This window comes from Oryctolagus cuniculus, chromosome 12 (assembly GCF_964237555.1).
Source record: "Oryctolagus cuniculus chromosome 12, mOryCun1.1, whole genome shotgun sequence".
NCBI classification, from domain to species: Eukaryota; Metazoa; Chordata; class Mammalia; order Lagomorpha; family Leporidae; genus Oryctolagus; species Oryctolagus cuniculus.
Genome location: NC_091443.1, coordinates 5294509 through 5318003, shown reverse-complemented (window position 1 = coordinate 5318003; position 23495 = coordinate 5294509). Strand labels below are relative to the sequence as shown.

General features: G+C 41.7%; 1 long non-coding RNA gene across 1 annotated transcript; it reads right to left on the bottom strand.

The window, feature by feature from the left end:
* Nucleotides 1–8758: 8758 nt before the first annotated feature.
* LOC108178853 (uncharacterized) lies at nt 8759–21192 on the bottom strand. Its single transcript, XR_011380414.1, has 4 exons — nt 21075–21192; nt 17391–17559; nt 15784–15880; nt 8759–12558 (listed from the first exon to the last, which is right to left on the bottom strand). It is a non-coding gene; the product is annotated as an uncharacterized lncRNA (long non-coding RNA).
* Between the last annotated feature and the right edge of the window lie 2303 nt (nt 21193–23495).

Here is a 23495-nt window from a genome sequence, read left to right as displayed (position 1 = left end):
AGCAATGGGACAGAGCCATGGCTTCTCACCCCAGTGTGAGGACATGATAAATATAAAAGAAAATGGCTGTCAGTTTTGGCGCCCGAACCTTATTACAAAGTCTTAATCTTACTGGCCTCAGCACCTTTTATCACCGCCTTGTTATGAGCTGATGGCTTTTTTATTTGCTGGGAGATGGAGGATGTGTCATTTGATGTCCTTTTATGTAGCCACTGCTCTGTCCTCTCATGAAAAAAAAACATTTTATATGTTTATTACAGTAACCGATTAAATGCAAGACTCATGCTGTTGGCTCAGGTACTGTGAGCTTGGGATTTAACAGAGTCTGGGTTTAAATACATCATTATGAGTATTTATGAGATGGGACTCAAATAGGAAATTAATTTTTCCCAGCACGAGAGATAGTGCATTTGCAATATTCATGATTGTTTATTCTTGCTATTATTGTTATTGGGATTGGCCATTCATGGTTCCAAGGTCAGCTGGAAATCCCAGCTCTTGCCTTTCTTTCTTTGGAAGCCTAGCTTTGAGGAAAGAGGCTTGTAAACACCATCTAGTTCCAATTCATCTCAGGTTCAATCAACTTGATCCTTAAGATGAGATAAACTGTAACCATTTAAATACTAGTCAGAAAATCTCACAGCACACTTCCCATCGTCTGCGTTGATGGCAAATCAGAGAGCGAACTCCCCTGGAAACACTGGCCCTGCCAGGACCTTTTTCCATCAGAAACACTGCAAAGTGGTGGCATCCGGGACTTAACAGAACCTGACACTGATGGGCTGGCTTCAAGCTGTGGCGGGAGACTCTATAGCAAGATCTTATATTCAATATGTGTCCATAAATGCGATGGCCCGCGTGTCAATGCATGGAGGAGCTTTGTCCTCTCTGCTGTGTCTGCCGGCTGAGAATTACACTCCAGAGGGAGAAAACGCCAACTGCACTCAGGGGTGGGACTTGCTCAGCTCTGTGCAAGGTGCACAGAGGAGCAGGTGCTCAGTGCAGGCTTTTTCCTCCCACGGCTCCTACATCTCAGAGTCAAAGGCCAAGGGGGCCCAGAGATTTATTTCTCTGAATGTTCTAGGAAATTGCTAAGTTGCTTGCTTCAGCTATTGGCTCTGCAAATCGCCCATCTCTGAGATATGGTGTATGTGAAGCTAACAGAATTGGTTTAAAAACAAAACAAAACAAAAAATAGTTTTATGGTTGATAATTCCCTTAACTACAGCCTACCAACTAATGGATTTCTCTGTTTTTGACAGTGCATTATTAATTTTTCTAAAGGGACAGAATCAACTAATAAATTGTGGCAGTACAAGTTGTATTTTCCCCTAAATTATTTTATAGCAAGATAGTGCCTGAGTTACACAGGAGACCACTTTTTTGTAGCATTTCTCTGGCTAGGAGAAGATATGGGAATAGCTTATGCTCTTTTCTCTGAAAATAACAGAATTTTCTCTTCCTTTAATGTACCTGGTTTGTGACAGCTCAGAATCTCTTTAGGACTGGCATTGAGGCTAGCGGTTAGGATACCATGTTCTACATAGAAATGTCTGGGTCACTTCCCAGGTCCTGCTCCTGACTCCAAGTTTCTGCCAGTGCAGCTCCTGGGAAGCAGCTGTGATGGCGCAAGTATTCAGTCCCTGCCACTCATAGAGACTGACTTCCTGATTGCTGACTCTGGTCTCGGCCCAGTTTGAACTGTTGTGGCATTTGGTGGTGAACCAGTGGACGAGAATATTCTTTCTCCCTCTGTCTCACTCTCTCTCTCTCTCTCCCTCCTTGTCTCTCTCTCTCTCTCTCCCCCTCCCTCCCTGTCTGTCTCTCTCTCTCTCTCTCTCTCTCTCTCTCTTTCTTGCTGTCTGCCTCTCAAAGAAACAAAAAAGTTAGTTTAAAAAAAATTTTTCAGGGGCACTGTGGTGGTGCCAGCATCCCATATTGGTGCTGATTTGTGTCCCGACTGTTCCACTTTAGATCCAGCTCTCTGCAACGGCCTGGGAAAGAAGTAGAGGATGGCCCAAGTGCTTGGGCCCCTGCACCCGCGTGGGAGATCCAGAAGAAGCTCCTGGCTCCTGGCTTTGGATCGACTCATCTCAGCCATTGCGGCCATTTTGGGGAGTGAACCAGCAGATGAAAGACCTTTCTCTCTGTCTCTCCCTTTCTCTGTCTTAAATACCTCTTAAATAAATTTTTAAAAAAAATTTCTTGAGTCATTTTAACAAGTTGACTTTTTAGTTGTAATTCCCTGTTGAAAGAATATTTGTGCTTAAAATGCAGGTTTGGCATGAGTGGGCACCCAAACGGCTCCTCCTATGATTGTTCCTGTAATAAGCTATTTGTGATTTGCCACTATATGAGGAAAAAGCTGATGAAAATCTTCATATATCGGAAAAGGCAAATTGCATGTCTAGAAATTTAATTAAAAGGAAATGACCCTGCCTGTATAAAGGTTGGCAATCCCCTTCACAATCCTCGTCATACTCCAAGTACAAAAAGTACTTACCAGTGAGATCTACACCTGCATGTTAATGAGAAAAGGCAAGCAGCTGAGGTAGGTAACTCAGAGGTGCCTGCTCTTCCAAAGAGGTGAACAGGTTAACTGGTCTGTAACGTGCAGTTTCTCCTCTCTTTCACTGTACATTCATCACCCTAACTTGTGAATCAGTGAAGGCTACAATACTCATGCTAATAATAAGGGCATTCCCTAATGTCTGAACTACAGGTTACACTTTGCCAAACTCTTGCGTGTAGATGTTTATGGCTTCTTCATCATCACCCTGTAACGGATCTGCAGTCTTTCATCATTCAAGGTTGCCATATATAATACAGGATGCCCAAATAAAGGAAGAAAATATTTTTGTGCAAACATATGCCAAATATTGCATTGGACATTAGTCATATCAAAAGTAATTTATTGTTTCTCTGATCTACAAATATAAACAAATATCATGGGATTTTATCTGGAAATCCTAATTGAAGCTCAAAGGAACATTTACTAGTTCATGTAATAAATAGTAGAATTGCCACTGGGTTTTATAAAAATTTCCATTATAAGAAATATATATGTATATATACATATTTAAGACATTATGTATGTGTAATGTCATTTAATTCTGACAATATGAACTTATTCTCACCATTTTCCAGATTAGAAAATTGAGGTGTCCAGGGCAGGGAGCAAGTAACTTGGTCATGGAGTTGGCATGTGGCAGACTCCGGGTGCAGTTAACAATCTCTGGTGTTCTCCTCACTCTGCTGTGTCTGGGTTCTGGGTTTCTTGGTTTGCCTTGCCACATCCCATTCTATTGCTTGTTTCAGGTCACTGCTTTGCGGCTGTCAGCCAAACTGCACATCTCCAACTGGCACTGCAGGACTAACACTCACTGATGCCTAGGGCACACTGAGGTGCCAACTTCTCTTAACAGAACTGTTCAGGTGAGATACTTCTGCTAGGGAAATCTTCATAAAACTACCACTGGCCTTTGCTGACAAAGCCCCCATCATGAAGTGAATTCTGAATTTCTCCAAATGAGAACTCAGGTGTGGACTACAGGCTCCCTGTGGAGCTGAGTCAGGCCATGGGAGAAGAGAGCACCTGAGTGGCAGGTTCACTTGCAGTCGAGTTATAAAATCTCTGAAGCCTCCAGGAAAGCACTTTCAAATAAAAACAAACAACAACAACAACAAAAAAAAAGAAAACAAGCCAGTGCCACATTCACAAAACTAAATATTAGTGTTGTGTCAGGAATCAAATTGCTGTTATATATAACATACAAAATACTCAGAAAAAGATGAGAAGAAAAATGAACTTTAAAAATGAAAATGTGGAGGCCAGTGCTGTGGCTCACTTGCTTAATCCTCCGCCTGTGGCACCAGCATCCCATATATGCGCCAGGTTCTAGTCCCGGTTGCTCCTCTTCCAGGCCAGCTCTCTGCTGTGGCCTGGGAGGGCAGTGGAGGATGGCCCAAGTGCTTGGGCCCTGCACCTGTGTGGGAGACCAAGAGGAAGCACCTGGCTCTTGGCTTCGGATCAGCATAGCTCCGGCCGTGGCGGCCATTTGGGGGGTGAACCAATGGAAGGAAGTCCTTTCTCTCTGTCTCTCTCTCTCTCTCACTGTCTAACTCTGTCAAAAAAAATAAAGAAAGAAAAAATGAAAATGTGTTACAATTTCTAGATCTGTGCAACATCTTTACGCAGAGGTTAACCTCAGAACCCTTATTTTTGCTTTTCCTTCCAAGCTCCAGATCCTCTAACCTGTAAGATGCCCACAGAATGCCTGTATGCCCACATGCTGAGACGCACAGATCACATGGTCACTTGGCTCTCCGCTGGTTCACCTGCCAATACGTCATCGAGTCCTTCATGCATCTGTTTCTAAACTCCAGTTGTGTAGGTTCTGGAACACTTCCAACTCACTTATCAAATCACCAGTCCTTTGTCCCTTTCTTTCCTTTGTAGCTTCCTTTTAGCAATATCATTGTCTTGATTGATTGTTCAGTTCCCTTTCATGTTTGGATGACATTTGGGACACAATTCTCCCCTGAGAACCAACTTCTCATATTCCCAACCACTCCCTGAGATGGTAAGTCAAGATGAAAATTAGCATATCCCTTAGAATCTCTGCCCTAGTGAAGTGGAGCATCTTTTAATTACCCTGTTGTGACTACCTTGTAATCACATGACTAGCACTATGGCCATACATTAGCACAGTGAGAGAGCACTGACAACAATGCTAAGTGCTGTGCTTTGTGGCTATTTACGAGAAGGATCATAATCTTCCTCCAGTCCTGTGTTCATTGTAACTGAATACAGTTTCCTCTATGACTTTAAACAGAGACCACTGTAAATATGTATTTTAAAACCAGTGAAATATTTTTTTTTGACAGGCAGAATTAGTGTGAGAGAGAGATACAGAGAGAAAGATGTTTCTTTTTCTATTGGTTCACCCCACAAGTGGCCTCTATGGCCAGGGCGCTGGGCCCATCTGAAGCCAGGAGCCAGGTGCCACCCCATGGTCTCCCATGTGGGTGCAGGGCCCAAGAACTTGGGCCATCCTCCACTGCCCTCCCGGGCCACAGCAGAGAGCTGGACTGAAAGAGGAGCAACCGGGACAGAATCCGGCTCCCCAACCAGGACTGAAACCTGGAGTGCCGGCGCCACAGGCAGAGGATTAGCCTAGTGAGCCGCGGCGCCAGCCAAAGTGAAATATTTTTAAAAAATATTTATTGATTGATTGATTTGAAAGTCAGAGTTACAGAGAGAGAGGGAGAGATAGAGAGAAACAGAGAGATCCATCTTCCATTGGCTCGCTCACTCCTCAGATGGCTGCAATGGCAGGGTTGGGTCAGGCTGAAGCCAGGAGCTTTTTCCAGGTCCTCCACATGGGTGGTGGGCATTCAGGCACTTGGGCCATCTTTCACTGCTTTTCCCAAGTGATTAGCAGAGAGCTGGATGGGAAGTGAAGCATCCGGGACTCAAACCAACACCCATATTGAATGCTGGTGTCTGTGGCAGTGGCTTTATCCACTATGCCACAATGCCAGCCCCCAGTGAAACATTTTAAACAGTGTGCCATTCTCAAGTAGTACCCTCTCCCATCCCAACAGAGGTGATGCCACAGCCCTGAGACTGGTATCAGGAAACAGGAGAGAATAGCAAGAAGAGGGAAGGTCCTAGCCCTGTAGTGCATGGGAGAAAAGACAGCTGCAAGATCCAAGAGGAAGGTGGCCATAGGAACCCTAATATACCTTTTCCAAGTTATACCAAGAAAAACTAGATCTGATACATTGAAGGGAATGCAATTACACAGGTGCTCTGGTGCAGCTCAGCATTTGGGAATGGAAGGCGGTCACCTCACAGCTCAAAAACCACCACCTCAAGGGCTTCCAGTTCATTTTGGGATAGTAGCAGAACTACAGAGTAAAAAAGCATTGCTGACTTTTCTCAAGCCATTTTTAGTTACACATGGAGTAGAACCAACTTAGAAATGCTCCAATGTGCCCTGGAGAGGGTGCAAGAAGGCAACTGAGTGAGGGACAGCCAGCTGTGAGGAGATGTGCAGGGTCCTGGAGTGAAGTAGAAGCTACCAGGTGCACAACCCCATCCTGGACAAGATGAGCCATGTGGCAGTGACTCGGAGGAGGGCATGTTGCTCTCATGCTGGGCATTGTGTGATCAGAAAACAGCCCAAGGCAGCAATTTGTTGGGAAGAGAGGTGCTCTTAGTTCAGGGATTTCAGCTGTCCTGGAGCCTTGACTGTAAAATCAGTGGTGCTACCATGGGCAGACACCAATGTGGAGAAAAGGGTGTAGGCGTATCTCTGGAAGTACGAACATTCCCAAGATGATGGCATCATCAAAGAAGAAACTGTCCAAAGCATGCTGTGGCATGGAGACTCACAGATGGTTTTCAAATGTATTTCCTTTCTCCTCCATGAAGCAGGGGGAGCAAGAGTTTACAAGACAGGCAAACATCAAGAACATGCATCAGCTCTGCACAGAGGAGTGTTCTGTGTATGGCTTCGTGAGTCATCTGCAAATGTTTACTCAATAATGTGAAAAGGAACACTTTATTTCATAAGTGGATCTTTATTTAAGGATCTGATGCACCAGCTTAGCGTTTCCAGCCAATTAACAGGGCAGAATCTTCCCGAGCCTTAGGATCTTCTGCCCGGATGCTGCCCTGTGGGAGCCTCAGCTGCAGCCATTTTTGCGTTTTCACGAGTTCTTTAGTTTTTTTTTTTTTTTTTTTTTTTTCTTCCATGGCGGCCTGATAGCTTCTCTGGTCAAGCCACTCTAACTTCAGGTTTCTGATTTATCTTGGCCATTATATTAACAGCAGAAGCACCAGTGATGGCCCTTTGCAATTTGACTCTACTGCAGGTTCTTCTCTTTGAATTTCTTCCCACTGTCCCTTTTTTTGTTTTCCAGAGGACAGTTCAGTTTATCCTTCAAGGATTCATGGTGGGAGACCTGGCAGAAGCTCTTGGATCCTGGCTTCAGCCTGCCTCAGCCCTTGACTTTGTGGCCATCTGGGGAGTGAACCAGCAAATGGACGATCTCTCTATAACTCTGACTTTCGAATAAATAAATGAATCTTTTCAAAAAAGGATTTATCTTGGAAACAAGTGGCAACTTGCATTTTCGTTAAGAAATTGAATAATTCTGTCTGTCTTGGTGTAGCACACCTGTGTCTGAATTACAACCTGCACCTGCTGGAACTGCAAGTTTGACTCATAATGCTGATTCCCAGGAAGGAGGAAATATGGTGAATGAAAAATACAAAAAATTAATTAAATTTAATAGTGTTTATCTGAGCAAAGCAATGTAATGCATGAACTAGGGGGCATGCAGGACCAGACTCAGAGGTTCAGTGAGCTCCCCCTACAACGGTGGGCAATAATTTATATTCGTAGGCAGCACAGAGGAGAAAAGCATAGGAGAAGCTTGATTGGCCACAGGTAAGTGTTTGCTTGCAACTGGTTGAAGCTTGGCTGCTTGTGATTGGCTGAGACTCAGTTTTGTTACACAAGTTATACTCTTAAGTTTCTGTTCATTTTCTGTAGATAGGTTATGTGTCATGCACTAGTCCAGCTTTAGCAACTGTCATGACCATAAACAGGTGATATTGGCTTAGAAGTGCTCTGAGCTGTGTCATCTCCCCATTCATTCTAGAGCTGTGTCTCGGGGAAATCTCTCCTCTACAGTCAGCAGCCCTGTGTCCTTCAAAGTGCATAGTCCTGTGTGACTCAGCTGTGGGGAGCATAAGACTGACTTTAGACTTCTCTAGCCCTCATTTCTGCTTTTGTCAGCTCATTCTTGTAAACCATCTTTCTCATAGGTCCCTTGGCAGTTCCAAGCTCACACATCCCCAGCCGTTTATTTTGCTTACCAGCTATGTCTTAGAAATTCTGGGGGAAATCTATCTTTTGGGTCTAGCTTGGTTGACATGAGCACTCTGGTATTTACTATTTTAAAAGGATCTGACACAATTAGGGATGAAGCTGACATTGAGAGTGGCAGTGTTCTTGATTGCATGTGGAAATTTAAGATTTATCCCACCCACCTGGCCTATTGTATTTAATCTTACTGTACTGTTTTTCAAAATTTTTCTCATACATTAATTCATTTCTTTCTTATGACAATACTTCGAAGTAAGTAGAACAATCATTATTGTCCCTCAGTAACAGATGTGTCATTTCATGGAAGCTTGTTCAAACTTGTAGTAACTCCATCTCTGTTTTATTCTAGCATTAACTTTTCTTTCTTCTTTCTTCCTGTGTCCCTACCCTTCCTCGCTCCCTTGTTTCTCCCTCCCTCCCTCTCTTCCTCCCCATCTTCCCTCCTTTCCTCCCTCCCTTCCGTTTCCTTGCCTCACCAACTTACCTGCAACTTTCTTACATGAATCTCTCTTTTCTAAAGCTGACTTCTTTGCCAGAGTGTGAGTTACTAGAAGGGAGAAATCTGTATTTCCATCCTTGGAAAAACAATTTCAGTGCTCTACTTGTGGGCATGTACTTTACGTTCATCTATCATTGCTCATTCACTCATAAGTGAATCAGAGAAATGATGAAACATGAGAAGCAAAGAAAGTTTAAACATACATGATCTAAACAGGGTTAAACTTATATGATCTAAACACTACAATACAGTAACTCAAACTTTTAAACTGGAGAAAGAATGAATCAACAATGATAAAGGCATAAGTTAGATTACATGAGGTCATTATGTACCCCGTCATGGCAAAAATAAAAATTACAGAAAAAGTGATTGATTTATTAAAAAATGCAAAGTATCAAGACAAGAATATCTGAACACACCAATAATAACTGAAGATGCCTAAAGAGATTGCCATCTAAATGTCCCTAAATGTGATTCTATAGAACTTTAATATAAGAATCGATGCAACAGGAAGTGCCCAGAGGCATAAAAAGATACAAGAATTTCCCAATTCATTAAATAATTTTAGTATTGTCTTGATTGCAAACTTGTATAAAGATCACACACACATATGAAAACTCACTCATTCACAAAAAAGAAAACCGAAGACCAAAAGATCTATTACAAAACATATAAAATCATGAAGTACAGCAGAGAATTAAATGAATCATGTCCAAACAGTTTTGCATCAGAAATGTAAAAATGGTCTAACAATAGGAAATACATTCATAAAAGTCACTACATTAAGCATCAGTGAAAAGTATATGATCATTGTTATAATAGTGGTAACAATAATAATGATAATAATAATAATAGAAATAGTAATTTTTATTGAATATCATATACTCAGCACCATTTTAAGCACTTTCATTGTGAGCTCATTTAATTTTTGAAATAACCCAGTGGAAGTGATCTTACTATTTCCTCAACTTTTCATATAAAATAAATGAGGCAAAAGTGGTACAGCCATTGAAGACATATAGAATTCTAACTCCAAAATGCATTCTCTGAACCAGTGGATTTTGTTATTTCTAGAAATGACTTCGATGGTTTCAATGAAAAAGAGCAACACAATATAAACTAAGAAGAAGGAGGAGGAGGAAGCTGAGGACAAGGAGGAGAAAGAGTGTATCAACCAGAAATGCGCAGTCTATATTATAGTCAGCTCTGGAATATTGCAAACATTCCCATTAAAATCACAAAAAGAAGCTGACTATCTGGGGCCAGCACTGTGGTGCAGTGGATTAAAGCCCTGGTCTGAAGCGCCGGCATCCCATATGGGTGCCAGGTCTAGCCCCGGCTGCTCCTCTTCCCATCCAGCTCTCTGCTGTGGCCTGGGAAAGCAGTAGAAGATGGCCCAAGTCCTTGGGCCCCAGCACCTACATGGGAGACTTGGAAGAAGCTCCTGGCTCCTGGCTTAGATTCAGGGCAGCTCCGGCCATTGTGGCCATCTGGGGAGTGAACCAGCGGATGGAAGACCTCTCTGTCTGTCTCTACCTCTCTCTGTAACTCTGACTTTTAAATAAGTAAAATAAATCTAAAAAAAGAAAAAGCAGCTGACTATTCTTGTTGCTATTTAGCATGGTATTAGAGATTATGGTTTGTGTAGTACGTGAAGAAAACATGACAGAAAACAATATTAAAGTGGAAAAAGCAGAGACTTATAATTTAGAGAGTATGATCATTTACCAAGAATTTATAAGAGAAGAACTTAAAACTCAGCTGTGAGAATAATATAGTTTGTGAGATGATGACCAGATACAAGATCAATATTGAAGAAGCATTATGCTTTCCTAAGACAAGAGTGATCAATTAGAACATATAATGTACGTAAAAAGGCCATTCATAATAGCAATAAAAACATAATATGCCTAAGAATAAAATTAATTGGAAATAAGAAATGACTATATGAGCAAAACAATGAAAGGCAAGTTTGAGCAAATAACCTAGAGGAATCTCAATAATGTGAAAACTATTTCAGGTAGATTAATTCAATATTTTAAAGATAACAATTCTTAAAATGCATCTATAAATACAATTAAAATTAAGTTGCAATAGGGTGTTTAGTAACAAATTGATTCTATAAAACAAGTACAGTGAGGAAAGCTCCACAGAGTAATGACACCTTGTTTTTAGATAGTAAAATATAGAGGGTCCTACAACTGAAAAACGTGTGTTATTTTTTAATTCCATTCTCTCCAAAAAAATTTGAAATACTCTAATTCCACAAACTTGTAGTTTAAACACTGTATTAGTCACAAAATAATAGAAAATGTAATAATGAAGAAAAGTATAGAAATGTATAGAAATAGACCTATGTGTATATGATAATGTATTCATGGAGAGTGTACATTTTAAATTCACAGAAAAAGGAAAAGCGTCTGGTAATTTTTTAATTGAAATATTTATTAATCCTTTTTTAAAAAAAATGTTAAACTTCTGCTTCACAGAAAAGTATGGTAGGTATATAGAGGTACAAATATTTAAGCCATAAAAATACTATAATACAATTTTGGACAACATTTTATAATCTTGAAATGTTGGCGACCAGAAACCTTAGGAGATGATCATATCATCACTGATGATGAAGATTTCATAGTTCCAGATAATAGAAGGCATAGAACAAAGAGCAAGGGACAATTTGGAAGAATGTAACATATATTGCCCAAGTGCTACCATGTGTCCTGAATATGTGAAGAATTGCTACCAATCTCGAAGAAAATTTTGAGATTCATGAATAATTTAAAATAAGACATTTTCATTATTTGAAAAACTATATTTATTTATTTATAGAAACACAGAGAGCCCACACACACTGGTTCTGTTGTCAAATGCCCACAATGGCTAAAGCTCATAGCTGGGCACTCAGTCCAAGTTTCCCACAAGGGTAGTAGTGAACCAGTTACCTGAACCATCCCACTGCCTCCCAGCTACACATTAGCAAGAAACTGGAAGTGAGAGTGGAGATGTAACTCAAAGCCGGGCATCCTCACTCAGTATGTGGGCATCCCAGTGGGCATATGAACAGCTAAGCATAAGTCACCCTTCTGTGAACTAATTATTGTCCTCTGTGGAGTCCATCTCAAATTTGCAGGTGTAATACATCAGTAACAACAAAGAAGAAAAAAATTAGCTATTAAAATACAATGCATTGCTGACATTCTTATTTTTGAAAGAAGGCTACTTAAAGTCTTACAATTTTTACTATCACCATTACTTAATAAATAACAAGGATATTCTAACACTGAACTCTTCTCCTCAAACATGAGAGGCTGCAGAGTACTGGAGCCCACCCTGGCCTCTGACTGGGGCAGCTTCTCCTGCAATCCCTTGTCCCTTCCACAGTGTAGGGGCCTCTCTAGCACCTCAGGGGACACTCCACCTGCTCCTCCAGGTCCTGTCACTGTACCCATGGGTGAGGTGCTCACTTTCAAGTATCTGGACCGGAAAGCTTGAAGGACTAAACTCTTCAACTTTACTTTTTAAGTGAATACAATGCAGTGAAATGCTTGGTTTCTCTTGGGAAGTAGGGGGCTTGAGCAGATCTGTGGTGGATGGCAAAGTTCCATACCTGGGTTGTCCCTTCAAACTGACTAAGCCACATGTTAGTGCGATGACCCTTTATATCTTTGCGTTGGTGTTAGTCTTGTAGTGACTAAAAATCAGATTAAAATCATCCAATATATGATGGAATTTCAAAAGTTTGTGAAAAAATTGAGTTAAAAAAATGTTTGTTTCCATGAAAAATAGTTTTGAAATCATGTGTGGATTTTTTTTCATAATACACATTTTTCATAAAGTTCTTGAAGATATCATCTGTGCATTCATAGTGGCAATTAAGCAAGCAGCCTCATTCCTCCTTTTCAGAGATAACAGTACATTTTATTTTAAAATTAAGAAAGAAGGAAGGATTTAATAAAATGTGACCCAAATCTCCCTCTATGTGCATTATAAGAATAAACCTAGCCTGAAGATGTGTTGCTGAAACAGGCACACCTTAAGGTTCAGATTCAGCCCATCCATCTCCTTATGACTTCCTCCAGCACCAGGGGCTGATTAGTGAGCCGTGAGGGCCAGGCAGACCACCGGAGTTCAGCTTCTCCTCAGTAGGCGCCACTACTGGAAGGGAAACAGAATGAACTGACAGAGGTGAAAGGCAAGAACTCAACTCTAGATCAGATCTATTCTGAGAAAGCTCAGAAGAGAGAGATTTGCATATTTTGGCAGTTCCCATCAGGCAATGAGGGTCCTAGATGAGGCAAAATACTGGAATCATGCTCCAAGAACTACTTTGATGTTCACAAAATATGTCATTTGGGCTCTTCATCTCTAACACTTTTAGTCTATGAAACCCATGACACCAAAGTTCTATGAAGGTACTTTAAAAAGTTTTTGGAAAATGGAAATGAAAGATGAAATTATCTTTGATACAAAAATATGTTAAATTCATGCATAGTTTTTTTGCAATATGCATTTCCTATGGGAAATGCCCCAGGACTCTATGAACTTTAAGGTTTTGCTTTTAATTTTATCTACTTGAAAGGCAGAGAGAGAGAGAGAAAGAGAGAGAGAGAGAGAGAACACCTTCATCTACTGGTTTACCACAAATGCCTGAAACAGAGGGCTGGGATAGGCCAAAGGAGCATATAACTCCATCTGAATCTCCCACATGGGGGTAAGGATCCAAGTGCTTGAGCCATCACCTGCTGCCTCCCAGGGTTTGCATTAGTAGGAAGCTGCAGTCAGGAATGACCCCAGGACTCCAACCCAGACACCCTGGTTTGGTGTGTGGGGTGTCTTCACTGTTGCACCACATGTCTACTCTTCCATGAACTTTTGAATACCATTCTTAATCTTATCTGGTAGAATACTTCCCGGTGAAACTGTCAATAGGACAAGGCTTCTCTGGTTATGTATGTGCTCTCTCATAGCTCAGGATAGCGACACATGCCTCAGTGACTTCTGGCCAAGGCCAGTTAGCATCTCCCTCTCAGAAAGAAGGTGACTGGTGACCACAGACAGGCTGAGTCACTTGCTGAAAGTAGAAGACCTGGGATTTGAACCCAACCGTGCCCAGCTCAGATCTTTGGGTTGATAAACACCAGGGCATACCCCTTCTCTTAACCACAACCTCAGGAAGAAGTTTCAAACTGTGTGAGAAAAAAATGTTGGCATTTAATTTCCAATGATAAAAAATCATTTCTTCAAGGAACAGAGCCAGCACTTAATCAGTATTTGCTGCATGCCACCTGCCTCATTCTCAGGATGGTAATATCTATTTGACAACCAGGGATAGAAGTGACATTCCTTTGAAAACGAGGCCACAATCTAGCTTTAAAAAAATTGTCTGATGCAAGGTAGACTTTAATTTAATTTAAGTCTTGGGAAGCAGCTTGCCCAAAAATGACTTTTGCAAGTCACGTACAGTATTTCAATCTGTCATTTTGTATTGACCTTCACAGGCTTAAAATATATTGCACTGGACTTGTGAAGCTTATGAGAATGATATTAAAGTTGGTAATATTTTCAAAATCTTATTTTATATCCACTTCAATTTTTACTCCACTATGTACAACTCATGAAAGCAATGATATTAGGGAACATTCTTAGATACCTACCACTTTTCTTGTTAATTAGAATTTATTGAGTTTAATTCAATAAGTCACTCTAAAGTTAGAAGGCTTACTCCAATAGAATATAAAAAAATCATATCCAGAAGAACAGTTGCCTCCATATTTGACACTGAATAGTGACTTTATGTTAATCTTTTATGTGTTTTTTAGGTCTAGGTCTCAGTGTATTATAGTTTGTATACACAATCTGAATTTGGAATAACTTAATTTAATTAAATCTTACATCGTTGAATATAATTCTTCTACAATCTATTTTTCCTGTTTCAATTTTCACCCTTCAATAATCTCATAATAGAAATTAATCTTCTTTAATGTGTGATGCTTTTTACTTTGTTGGCCAGTGCAGAACTGAACTCTGCATCACTCATTCTGCCTATTTTGCTTTATTTTCAGTTCTTCTTTGCCCATGTTAGAAATAATCGATTGCTGAAATAATTAATTACATGTTACTTCAAAAACAAGCATTCAAAGTATAAATATTAAGATAATCTTAAGAAAACACCAGGACATGTAATATGCAAACTCAAAATCTTTCAAGAAGGTAGAAAATTATAAATCACAGTACTTCAGTATAACTGACTATTTCAATACTTCAGTGCTTTTTAATCTCAAATAATCAGATTCTTCTCTTGAAAAATGTCTTTTTCTTTCCATTGTAAAAGATTAAATAAAGTACATTATCACCTATTTGTAACAAGAAAAGATACAACTGGTTTCATGATGAAGATGATGTGTGACTTGAACACATACATATAAAATCACTGCCATCTGAAAACTATTAAAATACATCTAAAGATTCTGTTGGTTTGCTTTGTTTTGATCAACAGTATTTCTCAGGAGCAAATAAAGCAGAGAAAAGACAACTAAACTACCAAGCAGAAAGCTGTAAGTGGTAGACAGAAGCAAGAGTGCTGAGTGACTTAGTGAGGCTGAAAACACTACCCCCGAGCAGATCAAACAGCAAGGGGAGCTGATGGCACCAGGTGCCTCTGGAGGCACAGGCTGAATGCAGGCACTGAACTGCAGAAGCTCAGTTGGAAACTGTTAGCGAGGCAGTGAGCCCTGCAGACCCTCTTTCACTGAGGGTGCTGGGTAACTCGCCTTTCACACCCCAAGAAAACACTGAAAACTCCTGGCTAGAGCAGAGGAGCCAGGAGATGTCTGTTTATCTGGTCTGGAACAAAGAGAAGAAAGAGGAGAGGGGCTCACGTGACCACCAATAGGCTGGATACAGAACACATGAGTGCCTTCTCCCGTTGGGAAGCAGAACTCGGGAACTGGGCCTTTATCTCCAGCGTCTTCCCTTGTGAGGTCAATATACAAGGGGCTGATAGTGAGCTCATCAATGCAATGGCTCTGCTAGACCTGGCCCTAAAATGAAGCATAAACTCCACACATAGGGCTAGAGCTGTCACTTACACTTTTAATCCAATAATCACCTGACATTTTACATGAATACTAGACTAAAACAAACACAGAGAAAAATGTGCGTATAATCCTTGAAGAAAGAGAATGTGCAAGAAGAAATGCTTCATAGCCATCATTAGTATCCTTGGGGAGACATTAGAAGATGCTACCACCTCCAACTATAAAAGGTGTTATAAAGATGAGAGTGTCCTGTAGATTTCTCTAAGCAAAAACTAAAAGAAAGAGTCTTGAATGGTTTCACCACAAAGAAATGTTAGAAATTTGAGGAGTACAACATAACTACCTTCAGAAAACCAGGACACAGGCACCGTTGGGGGCTGGGTTCGAAAGGAAGAGGGAAATCCGCTTCTTTAGTGAAAGCCAATAAACAATTCCTAAAACTGAAATAACAACATTAAGAAGGAGGAGAGGAGGAGGAGGAAGACTAGCACAAAACTTAGAAATAGAGAAGTGAATTCTGAGAGAATACAGTTAAAATAGTTGAAGCGATTATCTTTAAAAGAAAAAATAGTAAGATGAAAGACAGAATCAGAGATCCATATTATTCATAGTTTCTTGGAACTTAGTTCTGCAACTATGGTTGGTATAATTATACCATAAACAATCTGCAACGTATATAAATGCTTTTAGTGAGGAGAATTCAGAATTGTTAATAAACGCTGCTATTCTTTCATCAACTACTAAGACAGTCTCTTGCAAATAATATAACACCATTTCCAAATTGTAGAAAATATGTATCTAACAGCACCAAGTTTTGGTCTCATAAGCATGTTAACAGTTATTTAGCAGTGACAATGGAAGAGAACACAGGGTCCAGGGTCTCAAACTGAGTTTTACTATCTCAATGGGATCATGATTTTGTGAATGAGATATGGAAAAAGAAACGTTTTGCAGTTTGGGGAGTAAGAAGTCAAAGCATATGATCTACCTTAATTAAAACCACCTAATACTTATTATAAAGCCCATAATTTTCTTACCTTTCAATCAAATGACATGACAATAAGCCATCAACTGCATCCATTTGTGCATTTCTTGAATTAAAAAAAAATTCATTTGAGTGGCAGAGAGAGAGAGAAATAGAGAGAGAGAGAGAGAGAGAGAGAGAGAAGAATTCAGAGTCCCCTTCACCCAACAGATGTCCTCAGCAGTCACTGGGGCCGAAGCCTGGAGCCAGGAATTCAATCTGGGATTGCATGTGGGTAGAAGGAACCTGATTATCTGTGCCATCACACTGCCCTCCCAGAGCCTGCTTTAACAGGAAGCTGGAGTCGGGAGCTCAAACTGGGTTCAATACCTATGATATGGGATGCCCTAAGCACTTGGCTGTCCCGCACCCACCCATTTATGCATCAATTCAATAAAGACTGGAGGCATTTGGCAGATGCCCACCATGTGGGAATTCATAGATGGGCCGTGCAGTCAACTTGTCTGCATCAGGAGTCTGCTCATCCAGTAAGTACACATTCTTAGAATCCTCGGAAAAAAATTTAAAAATTCCCTTACCCATATTTTATCTTCTTTAACCAAACAGTGTCCTCAGATTCAGATCATATGATCTGTCTCATTGATTAAAAGTGGAAAAACCTCCTTTAATTTAGGTGCAATTCATTAGCAAGATGATAAGAAGAAGATAAGCAGTTCCATATTCATGAAAAGACTGCTCTCCAAAATATTCTTAATGCATCTTACTTGGAGCCTAGAATTCGTTTTCCTCCAGAAATAATACTCAAATCAGAACAGCTAACATTTTAAGTGTGTTTGAGATTGTTAGGATTCTTGGCCTCCTTGAGTTCTGTTGGCAATACCTACATGGGTATATCTGCTCATGCAAATGTACGCAGATCATGTTTTGTGTGATTAAAAAGTTGTGTTGTCAAGTGGCGTACTTACCAGTGTTCCTTTATTGCTTTCTAAAGGCACACAGTCAAAGTACTAAAAATATAGACGTGTGCCCGAAGGCTTCATGGTAGCTTTTGTTTCAGCATGAAATTCAGTATTTGATGGCGTATTACGTTCTCATTCCCATCAACATTTTTGCGTGAACTGCAATATGTGAAGCCTAGGAGTTAGGGAACAAGGGATACACATTAAATCCCATTATTATGGATGACTTGATTCAAGGTAATTTTTTTTAGAAAGACTAGATTTTTATGTAAAGTCATTTTAATGTGAATATATGATAGGAAAGCTCTTTGAGAAAATAAACTTTTTAAAAAGACATTATTTTAAAACAGAGACAATATTTTGAAATAGCTGAACATGCACAAGCCCTTTCCTAGACATATTATTCCAAATGTCTGACATTATCATTTCATGGGAAAGGGACTGCTTTACAAACATCCTTTCCTAAAATGTGGAAGAACAATTTCTGTCACAAAGGAGGTTGCACAGATTCTCTGTGAAATTCCCTGAAGTATAAAACTGGCTAATCAGTGCATTCTCTTCACAAATAATCCTAGTCCATTTCCAAAATTTCACTCATTATTAAGCAGTAAAATTTTTATTTTTTTAAATAAAAAAGGAATTAAATCATATCTTTGTGTAAATGTCTTACAGAAGACATACTATATGGTGCAAGCTATTTACAACAAAAGTTGGTATATTTCACTTGGCACAAAAGAATCTGGTCCATAGCTCAATTACACGTACAATCTACATTTTGTAATAGGACAAAAATTCTACCCTGAAACCCACCCCAAATATGTTTTTAAAGAAGCGTAATCAGGCTGCCTGCCTTAAATCCTTTGATGCCTTTTTAGTTCATTTCTTGGTAGAAGGATTCTGTTTCTTTGTTAATCAAAGCTACTTTGCTGAATTGGTTTCCATGAAGACCTGAGAATATTAGCAAAGTCTATTGCTGGCTTTGTCGCCATTTGAATATTAACAGTCATAGTTTTACAGCCGCTCCACTTTGAGAAATGCGGTGCAACTCCCACAATCCAGCAGTCAATTTTTCCCTTCCTTAGCTGGCCATGGCCCTCGAAATGTTTTCGTGGTGTCACGGTGAATGTGCTCCGAGCAGAGTTATATGGCATCATTTGGAGAAACATTGCGTTAATAACCAGAGTTCAAGGGCAAAAGATATAAACGGAGCAAATTACAAGTCTGAGCAGATATATAGCTTTTGCTAAAAGGGACACGGGCTGCTACTTTATTTACTGGGCATTGGTGCACTTGGAAGGTGCCGGAACGCAGGCAGGCATCTTTAAATGATGGCATCACAACTTAAGAAAACAACACACATTTTCAGACCAGCGACTTTCACACATTAGCTCATTTTAGGTACCACCATGGAGGGAATGCCAAGGATTCCTGGGAACGTAAATCCAATGGATCATTCAAACTGCAACTCCCCTTTTCTTCTTCTTCTTTTTTTTTTTTTTTTTTTTTTTTTCAGGATTTCTTGCTGTGCAAATCGTTAACCATCTTAACCAGCTTTACCACCCTAGTTCAAAATGAACACCATGGAAGCCTGATTCGTGAGAAAGCTGAGTTTTATTTTTACATGTTGACATCAGAACTGTCTCAATAATTAAATTAAAAAGTAGCCACACATTCAAAAGATTGAAAGGAAAACTAATGTTAAATAAAGAGAACTGAGGGACAACATCATTAATGGCCCAAAAAAAAATGAGTAAGAAAGAAATAATTTCTACCTGCTTCCTTACCAAATATTTTTTCCTAATCCCTAAAAGTCTGAGATTATTATAACATACTGTAGAATATGTGATACATATCACAATGCAGACTTGTATCAAAACATCACTTGTCCAATTTCAGTCTTTGTCAACTAAAGCTAAAAAATGTGATAAAATACTTTTCTATTGGCAGAATGGGATCATACAACTTTTTTGCCAAATTGCTTGAAAGCCATCGCAGAGACTATCAAAATGTCATAAAGCATGGCCCATTCATTCTGATTTAAACATTCTTTGAAATCAGTAATTCAAAATGTGAAAATCTTGCCTTAAGATGTTCCTAGCTGTATTATTTACTGACACCTAGAAGCAATCTAAATGTCCAACATTGTATACATATACACTGAATGGAAGATTAAGCTTTTAAAATTGATTAGTATGTACGTGTTGGGGCATGAATGAATTTTCTCTACGTGTTTTTATTTATTTATTTATTTATTTTGGTATGTGCTATGTTGCCCTTTCGAGGTTATTGGGTTTCTTTACATTTTTTCTTTTTTCTCAATGTGGCATTTGAAGGAGAAATACACACACTCGAGCTGCCACTCTGAGCCACAGTCAGGTGACGCACACCTGCGCTGTGCCGCCCTGGCTCTCCGCTGTTGGAAACACGGGGCGCCCTCTCTTACAGCACGGGTCGTGGTGAGGGCGGTGGTCGCGGGTATTCTAAAGCGAGTTCTTGTGGGAAACACGGCTGTGTGCTCTGTGCTGCTGTGGGTCTGCGCAGCTGCAGGCGGCACCCCACTCCTGGCAGGCGAGACGTCCGCGAGGCACCGGGAAGCACCTGCAGCCGCGGCCTGCCTTGGGGACAATAATCCGCTTCCCCGCCCCACCTCTGGGTGGTGCCGAGTGTGTTTCCCCTGCTGCAATCCCCGCTCTCTACCGAATGAGTTTCTGGAACCAAACTGCCTACAACCGTGCGCCCTCATCTTGTCCCAAGGTCAAACCAAACGTGTTGGAATTGCACAGCACTTTCAAACACGTAAAAACCAAATAAATTCTGAAATGTCCCACAGTCCGACGTGCAAACTGGGTATCAGAACATAGCCTTCCATTTTATTTTGGAAAAAAAAAAAAAAAAGTTCTTTTGGATTTAAAAGCCGACCGCCTTAGATTTCCATCCTGCATAGAGCATCCAAGACTTATTCTCCGCCTTCTCCCCCTTCCCCGCCCAATTTTTTTTAAACCTGTTTTCCGCGGTTTCACTGTTCCCTGAGAAAAGGAAACGCAACTGCTCCGGTCTGACATCATCTTATTTCTCAGACACGGACGGGCATCATTCGCATAAATGATAGATAAGACTGCAAAGCCGGCTTGCTGGGACGGCGCAAACGTCCGCCAGGAAAGCCGCGGGCGTCTTCCGTCCACGTCCCGCGCGGCGTTGCCCGGTGTCCCGGGAAAAGAGCGACCCTCCCGGTCCTGCGTGCCGGCGGCTTGGGCCCCGCCCGGGCGCGCGCGGCCAATCGCGGGGCAGGTGGGGCTGCACCTGCCACCTGCAGGCGCCTGGCCGCTTCCCTCCGCTCTCCGCGGCGCGCCCGGCGCGCTGGCTGTGCCCGCGGAGCCGCCGTGTCCTCCCGGGGTGCCTGCCCTCTCTGCTTGCGGACACGCGGGGCCCCCCTCCGGGTGGAGCGTATTGGAAGCTGAAGAATTCCTGCTCCACAGCCCCAGGGTCGCCTGCGGTTCGCAACGACGCGGTAGACACCGTGTGGAGGACTGGGGGAGGGGAGCTTGTGGGCTCCCCGCAGCGGGGCGGTACAAGAAGCACCTACTGCTGGGTGCCTGGCCTGGCTTTGGCCTCCACCCCATTAAAATGTGCAGACGCTAAGATGCGTCAAGCACTTGGAATAAAAAGATGTTGGAGAATTACAGTGCTTACCTTTGGCGGGGAAGAATAACTGGGAACACTTTGAAGGGACAGCACGCGGTGCCTCTGGTGGAGTCTGCAGAACAGGCCCTTGCATGCTTCAGCCAACCATCCCGCCCCCAAGACCTAGATATTAACACACGGCTGACGATTACACGGTCTCCTCTGGCTATGAGAACGACCCCAAATGAAAGCCTGTGGTGGAACTCAAGGGCCGGAAAGACAGAGTGCAACAATTCAAAAATGGCAAGGGACCCCCAGATCACAAGCACACCTTCGCTTTACAAACAGGCAAACCATCTGCAGCGCAACCCTTGCTTGGCGGCGCTAGGGGTAGCAAGCGCTGTGTTCTGCAGCTGCTCCAAGGGCAGCAACCGTAAGTCCTGACAACGTGTTATGGATTTTGTAGCTGGGCCCCGTAACTCCCTGTGGCCTAAAGGATTCAAAACATCCACTTTATCATGTAATTTGAGGACAACTGAGGACAAGCATAAACCCCCTATATGCTGCGTCTGCGTAGATGTTGATTATGGTGGAACCAGACCTTGGAAAACAGACCTGCGAGCAGCTTAAAGCCTATTTCTTTTAAAATAATAATATTAATAACAAGAGAAACCGCAGCAGCAACCTTCACCCACTCCTCCACCACCCCCCAGTCCCTGCTTTGCTTCTGAATCATAAATCATGAAAAAGGCTTTCCTGCCTTTACAACTGGAACTGATAAAGCTTAAGAGAAGAGAAACAAACAAGTGAGCTGTGTTCCTACAGCCGCAGGGGGAGGGAGGCCGTGGGAAGTTCAAGGTCCCTGCGGGGTTAGGACCTCCCATGGCTGAGAAGGTGCTCCTCTGACTTGGTGGCTGTGGGACCGAACTTCCTCAGAGACCCACCCGGTGCTTCTGAAAGGGACACTGAGGCTAGACCACTTCTCCGACTCCATCGCCCGGGGTGTGGCCTGGACCTCAGGACTTTGGAAAACCTTTCCAGGCACTGGAATGTACAGCCCTCCAGCTGCACATTCCAATTTTGTTCTGTTTCATGGGATACGTGAACGGGATTCATGGGATATTTGTCTTATGTGTGGCATGAGCTATGATTACGACCCCCACATACACCCTCTCTCCTTCCCCCTCACTCGTAGACAGGGATCCCACGTTGGTAAGCAAATTCTCTCTTCTCTTCTGTGACTCACTCATCCTCATCTGTTTTCTGACTCATAAAAATTCACCATTCCTCTTTTAAGCACTTTGATAGCAATTTGTCTTTTTTTAAATTATTCTTTTTGCTATCGATGGATTTCTCTTTGTATTATTATTTGGTAGACTTGCTGGGGAACTTTGAAGTCTAAATGTTCTTCTGAGAGTGAACGGAGGCACCCACCGTGGTGGAGACATTCTCCCTTCAGCAGGTGGCTTTCATCCACCCACTTCGGGTGCACCTGAGTGGCCGTGGATGAAGGCAGAAGCACCGCACACATTTCATAGCAGCGCAGCGTACTCTTGCTGCTCGCCAAAGCGGAACCGGGGTTGCTCTCTCCCTCGGTTTCCTCACTCTGCGTGGCCAGCAGCACCGTGTTTCTGGCTCATGCTGTACACTTTTCCTTGAGAGATGGATGATCTGTCCTTTGATCAGACATCCTGACCTTTTACGGGTGTTGATCATTGATCTCCATCTGGGCTGGATGGGAAGCGCTTGACTCTGAAAAGTTCCTCTGCTGCCGACACTGCAGGGAAATTCAATTTCTGAGTCATCGCAGCCGCTGCTGCCGGATTCCTTCTCAATTAGGGCTTCTCTCGTTATTATTTTACTTTTATTAAGCAAGCTGCAGCCTCTGCTTTCCAGCCCTAGCTTTTAGTTACAGTAATCAATTTTTCAGTGTAACTGGCTGTAATTGTTGGCTTGGATATTGAGCCTTCATGGGGCTGAGACATAGTGTGTTCCCGTGAAGAGTCCTGCATCCCTCGCAGACAGATGGGTAATAATACAATACATTAATACCTCCACATTGGCTTATGTGTGTTTGACCACAGTGCAAGCATAATTATTTTTGCCCAGTAAAAGCTATTAGAGATCTATTTGGTAGGTTTTACGATCAATAGCTCCTGTGATATTTGTGTAGCAGCCACAGAATAATCAATTGAAGGTCATATAAAGTAAATTACCATCCTCCTATAATGATTCTTTTTTCTAGATGAGAATTGGGTTTTATTATTTCACCAGGAGCCTCTCAGGACGCATGCTCTGTCTGTTGGAGAAAGAGAGGTAGAAAAGTTGTGAGCATCTTTTGAACATAGTATTAATATCCATTACTTGAATTTATGTTATTGGATTATTGAATTAGTGAAGTCACACTGGAATTCCTTCAAAACCCTTTCTTATGTACTCAGTGACACAGTTAATAACAGTAGGGAGCAAACCGACACCTTTGCTGCACGG